General features: G+C 39.5%; 1 protein-coding gene across 1 annotated transcript in view; it reads right to left on the bottom strand.

Moving 5' to 3' along the window:
• The window catches only part of LOC142098170 (sodium channel protein type 2 subunit alpha-like), a 134,925-nt gene extending 123,274 nt beyond the window's left edge, over positions 1–11,651 (bottom strand). The window contains exon 1 of the mRNA XM_075180735.1: positions 11,450–11,651. The gene's annotated coding sequence lies outside the window, so the exon portion shown is untranslated. The remainder of the gene's footprint in view (positions 1–11,449) is intronic.
• Between the last annotated feature and the right edge of the window lie 924 nt (positions 11,652–12,575).

Below are 12,575 nucleotides of genomic sequence, written 5' to 3'. Positions count from 1 at the left end.
CTGAGCCAGTACAAGACGTGGTTGGTTTCGCCATCTGTGGCATGATGACACAGTTTAGAAATTGTGGCCTATGCCCATGTATTGATGCCTATGGAGGTGGCCATTTTCATAGAGACCAAGATATAATCAAAGACTGACAGGTAAGACAACATGACTTCAGTAATGGAGACAGAAATGTAAAAGACACTTCAGTGTCTGGAGACTCATTAGCTGCTTTTTATTTAAAACACAGTTGCCTACTCTCCGGGAGACTCCCACATTGCCGGGAGACCTCCCTGGCTCCCGGGAGAGCAGGGCAACCTCCCAGTTCTCGCCCCCGCAATAGATAAGTGGCGGGGGGGCTTTATGATGCAAATATTGTGTCATCTTATTGGGGGCGGGGCCTAAATGATGCAATTCGTAAAGCCCCGCCCCTGCACACCCACCTCCCCTGGGATTTCCCTGAAGCCAACGAGGAAAAGTTGGCAAGTATGCTTTAAAAATGAATGCACAAAACTATGCCCTCATGTTATTACAAAGAGCAACGCGTAAACTGTTGTTGTTGACACATAAAAGATGTGAATTAAAATCTTATTTTTATTATTCTACAATCGGTGGTTTCCATGGTTAGGTACATGCAGTTGTAATAAATAACAGAGCATGCAGCATTTGGTCAGATGGGTATATATAGCTATATGTATATATAGTACTCACGTACCATTCACAATGGTTACCTTGGCATACAATGTGAGACTGTGTTAGTCTAGCTCTGCCTTATGGCTGAGTTTCTAAAAAGGTTCTGCTAAAGTCTACTAATATGCTATTATTGAAGTGGCACAAACTGTGATTTATACACTTTAAAAAACAAAAAACACAACCTGTTTCAAACAATGTTCTGTAATATATGCACAGGATCTACCTCTAGAAGTCAATTAGAATAACAAACTCATATTCAATACTTTAGCTAGCCTGCAGTCAGTGTGGAACAACTAAGATTAGCCCATGAAAAGAGCAATATATCACACCACCTCCCATAATAATATATATTGACATGCTAAACCTTGCACATGCCCATGGAGATAGGCACTACTGAGAAAAATATGCTGTTGCATTAGCTTTGTTCCTCCACTATTTTCCACACTCATGAATGAGCTTAAGTAAATAAATGCTATATGCTCATATGAGCTAGTTTATTTTACAACGACCAGTAAACATTACAAAGCGCACAATGTTTCAGGAGGCTCCTCCCCATTATTCAGGTACAAGAATGAAAAATGGGCGGAGATTCTAAAAACATTCTGCACTTTTTGATGCCAATTTGTCAAGGTAAAATAAACTCAGATCTCAGATAAGCATATTAAATTTATCTGCTGCCTTGTGTTGTGCAGCCTCAAAAAGATATGGACTTAAATGGACATGAGGAAACCCTGTTGTTTGAGAGCACCACCAGATCTACTGAGAGAAAATAAAGGACTTAAGTCATATACACTGTAAATGTTTTTCAATCTGGAGAGGAAACAACATCCCTTTGCTACAATTTACACAACGGAGTTATGTCTACTTTAAAGTGATCAAAGTGTTCACTTGATCAAGTTGGATTAATCCTTGTTGCATCTCTCCTGATTTCTGTGTGATAAGTATAGTCTGTATAAATGCACTAAAAGTCTATTCTGTTTGATTTGTCTATACAGTTTGCTGCAGCAGCACTTAGTGTAATTGTCTAATTATCCCGTTAGTAAGAGGCTGTCACTCAAAAGCAATTATCCATTGAAACCCATTTCACTGAAGCACTAGGGCCTAAGTGAGATATGTTTATTCAGTGACTGTTCAAATAAATAATAATTAAAAACAATAGCAACATTAGGTGAGGCTCACAAAAACAAAATTAGTGATCTTTGCACCCTTATTGTAATTTTTCTCCACCAGGAACAAAAAATCCAAAGCGCTGGGTGTTGTCCAAAAGTGTAAACAGGGAAATGATTGCTACAATGTAGCTTTCTCTCATGCTAGTTTCAATCAAGTTTTAAAACCAAAATGTAAGTTTTGAAGCACAATGGTAAGCATTGATGCCTCACAGTTTTGGGGACATGGGTCGATTCCAACAAGGGCCCTATTTGTAAAGCGCTTTGTAATATGTTGGCGCTATATAAATAACTGTTAATAAACAGTAAATCTATAGTATCTGTTTTCTGACATATTTGACTGTATCACAGAAGGAGGAGTAAGCAAACTGTCAACTTTTTAGATGTGTATCACTAGAGTTCTACTTTTGTTTTGTTTTACTTTGTGTGTGTCTATGTGTGAGTTAGTTTCTAGTTGAAGGCATCACTTCAGCCAAAAGTCATGATTAACACAACAGCTGCATAAGATGTTAGCGCAGGGTAGTTTAACCGACAGCCCACAAGCAGTCTAAAGGAAAGTAGCTAAAGCAGATCTCTAAATAAATCATGTTTACTCATATTATACTGCCAAGTGTAAAACCTACTGTGATAATATTGCTGATCATAAACAGAGAAACTAAAATGAAATAATTAAATATGCACAATTACAACAGACATTTTTAACGATTGTACTGTGTGGTGTCCATGGGGAAACTGCATTTCCAACGAGAATGGTGTTTCTGGTAAATTCTCTTCATTATTCAGTCATTACTAGTTTCACCGGATATCCCAAAGCTCTTCCTTATTTATCTAACAGTGCATTATTACTATATGAAACCAATCATTAATGGTATCATAAAAGGCCACTTCAATTGCAATAAATATTTACTCACAGCTGTGTCAAAGGTTCACTTCCCCCTACTCATCCTCGTTGACCTCCCTTTATGAAGCAGTAGATTATCTTCTCCTTTGCACCTCTTACTCCCTTGGCCTTCCCAGCACTTTTCTCTTCTAATTTACTTCCTGCGCTTTGAATGTCCCCCCAGTGTCTTTACTTATGACATATCCTCCCTCCACTTCAACTATCTGCTGGGGTCCCTCGGGGCCCTGGTCTTGGTACTCTCCTTTTCTCCCCTGATATCTCTCCTTATCTTTTATTTAAACTGATTCTCTGCCATTTCGCTTGGATGTCCCAGCACTATCTAAAGCTCAATACATCCAAAATTGAGTTTATTATCTTCCCTTCTCCTAGTGTCACCACCAATCCCCCTAGTCTCTCTCACCATTGATAACATCAATCTCTCTCCATGCCTGCTAACTTGATATTATCTTCTACTCTACCTTCAGTTCCTTGTGCTGTTGTCACCTACTCTATCAAAGCATTGCCAGAATATGTTCCTTTCTCACTCTGAACATTACCAGAATCCTTATCCATTCTCATTATCTCCCACCTTGACCACTGAAAACCTCTCCTATTTGGGAGTCCCCTCAACCATCTATCCCCAATACAATCTATTCTCTCTCACCACTCCACAATTGTAGCACCACTCTGTCAATCCCTACACTGACTCCCATACCCTCCCAGTTCAAATTCAAGATACTCACACTCAGCTTTAAAGCCCTCTCCGCCATCTTCCCTTATACATCTATAACCTCAACTAAAGATAATTTCCATAATGCCCTAGAAATGCGCCAGACCTGTTCCTCCAAGACTTCTGTTGGACTGCTCCCCACCAATGGAACTCCTAAATCCAAAGCTCCCGACTCTCCCCAACCTTCAATCTTATAAGCACTCTCTAAAAAACTGCAAGTTATACAGATAACCGAGCAGGAGTTGATACAGAACAGTCTCATATATTCTTCTGTTAAATATATTATTACTAACCCACCACTGTTAGAGTCTGGAAGTCAGACGTATAACGCAGGATAGGGCTCTCATCATTTTGGAATGAAAAACTGGTACAATCATGTCACATGAAATATGCTCAGACCACAAAATCCACTTATATTTCCTTTTTTGGGTATCAATAAGGTGAAACAGTTATAGGAACCTATCCCTAATTATCTTCTTAATTTAGAGTCATAATAGTCTAATTTATGCGTAGAATACATTGTGAGTGGACAGTTTTCAATGAAACAAAAGACTACTCTCCTTTGAAAAGTGGGACACATGTAGCTAACTTAGGGTAGAATAGAAGAATTTGGTTGGAGCGGGCCTGGTATATTTCCTATTATTGTACCTATCACTTTTCTTTCCCCTACACATCGCAGTGGAAGGAGTTTGGTGTCTTTTCGCTGAGAATTCTCCCTTCCTAAACCAATAATACTGTCTTTATAGCCAAGTTGCATTTTTTGTAGTGTGATAATCCAAACAATCATATATCAGAAGGAACTAAAATAGATATCCCATTATTACCAGCATAAACCCTAACCTAAATAATTTCATAACAAAACATATAACAGTCACATTGTGGTTCCAGAGCAGGTTGCAGACACCTGAGCTGATCTAGCACTATTAGGCCCATATTAAAATTTTTGCCCTTCTAGGACAGTTTTTCTGTGCCGGCCCAAACTCGCCCTCCCCCATGGTCGCAGCTCACCATGCACCCAACCACCCCTTAATACCATCTATATTAAATACATGGAAACAAAATCAGCCCTAATTTAGACCATGGTTATGTTTATAATATGTAAATAACAAATAATTAGAAAACAAATTAGAAAATATGAAAACAATCAAGTGAAAAAATGATCAGTGTTTTGCCCCCCTACATCTCCACTATACTGGAGTCGAGCTTATGTGGGCCAACAATAGATTTAATGGGTTGGACACACTGTTAATGGTAGGACTCCTGGAATTCTGGGAGTCCTCCAGGACTCCTGGGAGAGCAGGGCAACCTCCCGGTTCCAGTCCCCCCTCATTCATTAAGTGGCGGGGGCGGGACTTATAATGTGAATCACGCATTATCGTGGCTCGCGCCCCCTGCTGTAATAGGCCAGAAAATTATAACAGTTTATGGGGTGGGGTCAAATTACGGGATTCGCCGAGCCCCGCCCACACACACTTCCTCAAGGGTGCCAGCTGGCTAATGTTGGCAAGTATGGCAAAATCATGTTACATTGGAGGGGGAGCTAAATTTACAATGTGGGGAAAGATTTATAGTTGGGTAGGGCATGTTCTATATCAACTTTAAATTTCAGTGTAAAAATAAAGCTATCAAGTATTTGTGTGCTACATGAAAAAAACAGCCAGTAGTTATTATTATTATTATTATTATTATTTATTTATTTATAAGGCGCCACAAGGTTTCCGTAGCGCCGAACACAGTACAAACAATGGACAGTACAGGGAATAACAGTACAGAACAATAAACAACTAGTACCAAAACTTCAGAGGCTCCAGGCAAAGCAGATGTAATGGAGTAGGAGCAGAAGAGAAGGTAGAGAGACAGGAGGGAGAAGGGCCCTGCTCATAAGAGCTTACATCCTAAAGGGAGGGGAAACAGACAGCCGGCACAAAGGGAATCAGAGGGGGGGGGGGAGCAAGCGTGCACCCCAACAGAGGAGGAGCAAGGGGATGGGAGCGAGCATGGAGAGAGGGTTAGGTGGTAGGCTTTAAGGAAGAGATGGGTTTTGAGTGCCCGTTTGAAGGAGCACAAGTTAGGGGACAAACGGATGGAGCGTGGGAGGTCATTCCAGTGGAGGGGGGCAGCTCGGGAGAAGTCTTGAATTCTAGAGTGGGATGAGGTGATCAGAGTGGACGAGAGGCGACGGTCATTGGCCGAACGCAGGGACCGGGCGGGAGTGTGGATGGAGAGAAGGTTGGAGATATAGGGGACAGTAGAATGGGAGAGGGCCTTGTAGGTGAGGGTAAGAAGTTTGAAAAGGATACGGTAGGGGTAGGGGAGCCAGTGAAGTTAACTTATATGTAAAATAATAAACTATTTTGTACCCCTTGCATTGTAACATGGTTTGTCCCGGAGAACATTTACTCCTTTTTTTTGCCTTACTTAGTCTGTGGCTTTCCATTTGCCTTCATTTCCCTCCTCATTATGACACCACCCCTGTCACAGTCAGCCCTGTCCTCACTAACATAATCTCACACATGGACAGGTCACTGCCTCACACAAGGGGAGCACACTCCCCCTGAAATACTCTGTGCTGCCGTGGTCACTCCTATGATTGCTTACCGCTAATTTTATCACCACCAACTTCAAAAATAAGGATATCTTAAGACCCATTAAAAATATTTTAAAAAAACCACTGTTAGCCTGTCGGACTTTCTGCCTCACAAGCAAACAAAAATGAATTAAATGGAAACTGAATCTCTCAAGGATCACACTGATTCTGTACTGTTAATAGCCCTCTGTCTGCCAACACAGCCCCCTATATGTAGGTGAGTACTACCTGTTCTGTAATAACCAAAGCTGCAGTTTATACAGATGAAGTAGAGTGGATTGTAAAGAGTAGAGCACTATGGCTAAGAATGAATTGTACAAATAAGTCACATATCCCTAGATAGTCACATACAATCCAATCAGAGGTCGATCACATAACAGCAGATTCCCTATCTAGATATGGCCACACCAACTTACATCTAGACATTTGATGTTCCTGCCACACATATGGATCACATAAGTGCCTGTTATTATGGCTGGAAGAAGGCTAGTAGTAGTCATCTGCTAATGGTCATGCCCACTAATGATCAGATACAGCGTGGATAGATTAATATCGGGCATTGTGCTAGTTTTGATATCAGGGCAATTAACTGATATTGCAGCCGATAATGAACTGTGCACAGTCCTTTGCCAGTAAACTCTACCACTGTATACAATACCATATACTGTCCAGTACCACTGTATACTGCGTACACTACCATATACTGTCCAGTACCACTGTATATAGTGTATAATACCATATACTGTCCAGTACTACTGTATACCGTGTATAATACCATATACTCTCTAGTACCACTGTATACCGGGTGTAATACCATATACTGTCCAGTACCACTGTATACCGGGTGTAATACCATATACTGTCCAGTACCACTGTATACCGTGTATAATACCATATACTGTCCAGTACCACTGTATACCGTGTATAATACCATATACTGTCCAGTACCACTGTATACCGTGTATAATACCATATACTGTCCAGTACCACTGTATACTGTGTATAATACCATATACTGTCCAGTACCACTGTATACCGTGTATAATACCATATACTCTCCAGTACCACTGTATGCCGTGTATAATACCATATACTGTCCAGTACCACTGTATACCGTGTATAATACCATATACTGTCCAGTACCACTGTATACCGTGTATAATACCATATACTGTCCAGTACCACTGTATACCGTGTATAATACCATATACTGTCTAGTACCACTGTATACTGTGTATAATACCATATACTGTCCAGTACCACTGTATACCGTGTATAATACCATATACTGTTCAGTACCACTGTATACTATTTTACGATAGCAAAAAAGGAATTGAGAAAGTACCACACACATTTTTATAACGGTGCACGAAATCTCTAGCTACGTTAATATTTTAACCAATTATTACTCTAATGCCCCCTGTTTATTATGACACACATTGTCTATACATGTGGACTTACAGTAAGTGCACCCTGACCTCACTATCCTGTCTTTAGATTGATGCCCTTCTGCTTCGTCCTTCTCCTCCTGGCAGTGTGTATGTCACAATGTGTCTGGGAAGAATAATCCGAGTTTTTCCGCTGACATTCACTAGAATCTGGTATATCCCATGACGCAACTAACTCTGACTCAACCCTGCTTTGGTGACAGCTTGTCCCATTGTTACCACAGCTCTAAAAATGAAACCACTTTCATCTTAGGAATGGAAATGATGTATTCCTAGCTCAGACAATTATTTATATGGCTGTTTTGAGTGCTTTGTTTAGCTAATATATATACATATATATATAATTTCCTTTATCCAAATTAAGAATCCAAATGATTTTTTTTCTCAGTATCCCAGCTTCATAGGAACGCCCAATCCTTTTTAATTTATGTTTCTGATGGTTCGTGGCTGAAAAAAATAGTCTAAGCTTACAAGCTGCACAACGGGTTATCTGTTCTGCAGTGGATGGAGTGAAAACTGATATCATAATTTAATAGCAATTGATGGCAAAATTGTAACAAAAAAGTAAAAACGAACCTTTGAATTGTAGTGGCTGTGTGCCATGCCCAATTGTATTATATAGTAAAGGGAGGAGGGTGTGAGAGTCAAAACTACTACAAGCCTGACCCGCGCCTCGCCTCCTCTCTGGTACTCACCTCTCTCTCCCGCCTATTTGATTTGTCACGTGACTGTACCCACCAATGGGATTCCCCACCACACCCAATCAGACTCTTCCCCATCATTCCAATCTTGAAATGCTCTCTGAAATCCCGCCTCTTTATTAGAGTCTGCCCTACCCCCACCTATACAGCTCACACTGCTACACCCTCGCTACGGTCAAAATAACCATGTGTGAGCCACATTTATTGCTCTTATCTCTGGTCTGACCTTTTCCCACTAGATTGCAACCTCTTGTCCTACCATCGAGTCTGCATTTATTTTGTCTAGCTTGCATGTCCCTGTTTTAAATATGCCCTGACAAATCAATGACAAGAGCAAAACTGCATTTTCAAAATGGATTGTCAAGTTTTAAATCTATAACTCACAAGTAGATCGGTAATAAACAACTTTATTATGTTCTTAATTTCCACCACCAGACTGAATTAAAGTAATTTAATAATTTGCAAATCATCGTGTTATCAATTTGAGAATATGAATGAATACAAAATAAAAATTAAAAGACGGGTCATTTAATGTCAAAGAAAGGTCAGTTCATTGATTGGTTCCATAAGGGACCCCTAGTTTAAATCTTCTAATGATATCTACATTTTTTAAAAAAATTATTGACACATATTATGTTGTGTCACTAGAATATGTAATATAATTTATAGAATATTAAATAAATTGAAGACAACCCATTGGATAGAAAAATAAACTAAACCGGACTACCATTAGGAGGGGACGGAGAAGGTACGTTCCCCCATTCTAACAGGTTTAAAGTAGCTCCACTGGTTTGAATATGTACGTCATGTTGTTATAAACAATGGAGCGTTTAATAAGTAATTTAATGATCAGATTTCATTTTTAAATGAGACCTTACTCAAATTAAATGTTGAGTCCCTACCTTTATTTGAAACACGGCCACTCCTTGCAAACTCCTGCCTTGAAACTATAGCTAATAATACAGAACAATTCAGGGCAAACACCTATCAGGATTGCATCATGTGATAGAATTTAGCTTCCTACATAATTCTGTAAAATATCTTAGTGTGCAGATAATTAATGAATCAGTCGGGCTTATCTTTAATAATTCAATACATAACAATGAAAATCATTAGCATTTGGTAGCAGTTTAAAAGAAATATGTCTCTATGACAAGATCAATAACAAATGGCCTTTCTAATACCAGCTATAGAAAGGCTATTGAACACAATCTTGTTTCAGACCTCACCTAAAAGATGCTGACAGGAACTACTCTATAATTAATGACCGTTTCAAAGGAAGTGACTATTTTATGATGAGTCAGGTGAATGCAATAATTTATACCAGTGCAATAAAACACAACGAAAAAAACGAATCAAGATTCTACACCGAAACATTATCTTCTAACAAACACAAATCATCGTTTTGTTCCGTATGATAATGAAAATATTCAGCATGATGCTATATCCAAACAAATGTGGTCTTTGATGTTTCAAAACAAAGAGGCCCTCTGGGAAATGACCTAGTCTAAGGCCCAGGACACAGAAGAGCAGATCAATGATAAGGGAATGTGCTATGTAATCACTTAATCTTAAAATAAACATAGCACTATGCATTTTTGGAAAACAGTTGTAATCTCAGGGCCAAGGGTATTATCAATTGTACCACAATAAAGAGATTATCAGCAGCATGGAACACCCAATCTAATGTCTCTTATTCTGGATAAACGTTTTGTTGCCAAGAAGATTCAACATTTTGGGCCCAAGCCTATATCCAAGGTGGAATAATCTGGATTTCAATACTAACTTGGGTTTATTTTCAGCTAAGCATATTTCTGCCAGGAATTGAATTTGGGACAATTTGACTTCTATAGAAATGCAGATGTACACTAGCACTGTACATTTTGGGAAATGCGCAAAAGAAATCAATGGAGTCACGTTAGTTACAATATGCAGCATTGCTTGAGTTTATGAAACCAACTAGTGCCATCTAATGGAATAAAAACATGATGACACTCAAGCCATTAACAGGCAAGCTAAATGGACCGCATCTGGCTGTGGTACCTCCATCCTCTGTTAATAAACATTTTCTAAATACACTCATACATTAATTGGATTTCTGGTATCAGTAGTTATAAATATCTACAGCACTGCATCCTATTTTCTCACTACACTGCTGGAATTTTAACAACTATTATCAATCATAGCCCATCATTAATTCCAGACACGTTTTAGCAATGATTGAAACAACAGAAAATGTATTTTTCCCTTACATAATATATTGTCTTTGTTTGCTCTTTGTAGTGCTAATTTTCTATTATGTCATAAAGTATTATAATGTATTATTTGTTATTTAATCTATTTTGTGTTTTGTTTATAAATATAAAAATGAGTGTGTTGTGTGTATTGTATATGTGTTTGTTAAACAACTATGTTGAGTACTTTTGCCTGCCCCAAAGAAGGCCTTAATGACAATGTCCTAAATTGGTTAAAATAGAACAAAAGAATGTTTCTGTTTGAAAGTAATAAGTTCGTTCCTTAGATATAGGTCTCCTGGCTAGGTTAATCCTATGCACTGCTTGCAATAATAGCACAAGAAATTTGGATGTATTAAAATGTGTTGTTGGCTCTACCCAATTTGTGCATAATTGTGTTATTAATCATATCACCCACATTCCATAGTACCCAAATAGAATCAATAATTAGGAATCTCAATGGAGCACTGCAACCTGAGTCACGTATAGAGGAGATCACGGCTGTCCAACAATACCAGCTGTGATCTCTGCATTGTGTCTACAACTACGTCGTGGGGTCTCAGGACACACTACCCCGCTGTTTGCGCAGAGTGCCGATACTCAACCAAATATGACCTTTACGGGATAATACAGTATATGCAAAACTTCCTGATGAGGTTCAAGGGAGCAAAAAAAAAAAAAAGCACGATGTGATTTGTCTTTAAAAGATGCCAATTCTGCACCATTTATTCACCAGGTGCACACACCAGCTAGCACGGCCACTACAGGCCACTAAATCAAGGTGGCACGAAAATGCAGCAGTGTCAGGCAAAATTCCAGTGTCAGCGACTGGAGGAAAAAAACCAGAAGAAGCCAGCAATAGAACTGTCATTACAATGTTGCAAAAAAAAATACTGCTCCTATCACACATATATCCCTAATGCACTGCACCCAATGCGGAGACTGCTGCAATATGCAAACATTATTAATAAATCAACTAGAGAATTGGTTTACCAGCAATGCTGGGGAAAAAAATGCTGCAGGCTTACCTGATGTAGGAGAAACTCTGTAAATCATATCAGGAAGAGGGACCTGCAACCAACAAATAATCAAGATGGAATGTTGCTCCTGTTCAGGATGCTGAAATCCCTAAGACCACAAAAGCTGACAAAGCAAATACCGTTAATCCATTATCATTGAAAAAGACCGTGAAGCTCCTTCACAGCCCTCTTCGTTTCTTCCTCTGCTTCCTGCTCTGAGCATCACTCTACAGTGGCTAATATATACCAGGAAAAGGCTTACAGAAGCATACAGGGCTGCAAAGCAACCGTGGGGACTCTCGCTCCACCTGCTGGAAAAAACGTCCAACTGCAACATGCAGCTAGCACACGTTTAACAACAGTTTTTTCTGCAAAGGCTTTGCCGCATGGCTGACAACACAGCAATGAGGAATATTTGTTTTACAGAAAGGGATGGTATATGTGCGGAAAACGACAATTCTTTTGGGTGTTGGTACAAGGCAATGTTGCTATATTTAGATCAGCGATGTCTCCTGCTAATATATAGCAGCAGGTGCAATCGTTTTTGCACAGGGTGTTTGTTATGCGGTCAAGTGTGGCACAAACTTCATTTACATTCCACAGGATGGATCATTGAGTTGGATGGCAACGATTGCACAGGAGCTAGCAGTAGTAGAAATATTGAACGGTAATTGGAACCCTCCTATAGTTATAAACAAAGTACTGTATTACGGTGTCCATTTTATGACATTTCCAGTGCATGCCTCACTTCTTCCAGTCTTGCTCCAAAAGTCTATACACCCCTCCCAGAAAAAACACCTGCTTTCTGCTCCAAGCCCCCTAGTCTGTCGTAGGTAGTCCCTGCTCAGAATTTCAATGCTCCCTTCAACCATACATGTATCTTCCACCCACTGTCATTCATATTTCCAGGTATTAACCTCTCTCCTGCACTCCTCTCAGACATACTCCATGCTCCAAAGGTCCTCACTGCAGATGATATCCATTTGCCCTGCTTCATAACTCTCCATGATACAAATATTTCTCCATACTCCCTACTTCCTTCCTCATCCAATTTATTTCAGCTTTACATTTTCTCCCTAAATCAATTTTACTCTACACTCCCTGAGCCCCCCTCTAGCTAGAATGCAGTGGTTTT

The sequence above is a fragment of the Mixophyes fleayi genome, chromosome 7 (genome assembly GCF_038048845.1).
Source record: "Mixophyes fleayi isolate aMixFle1 chromosome 7, aMixFle1.hap1, whole genome shotgun sequence".
NCBI classification, from domain to species: domain Eukaryota; kingdom Metazoa; phylum Chordata; class Amphibia; order Anura; family Limnodynastidae; genus Mixophyes; species Mixophyes fleayi.
This window is presented reverse-complemented; position numbering and strand designations above follow the sequence as displayed.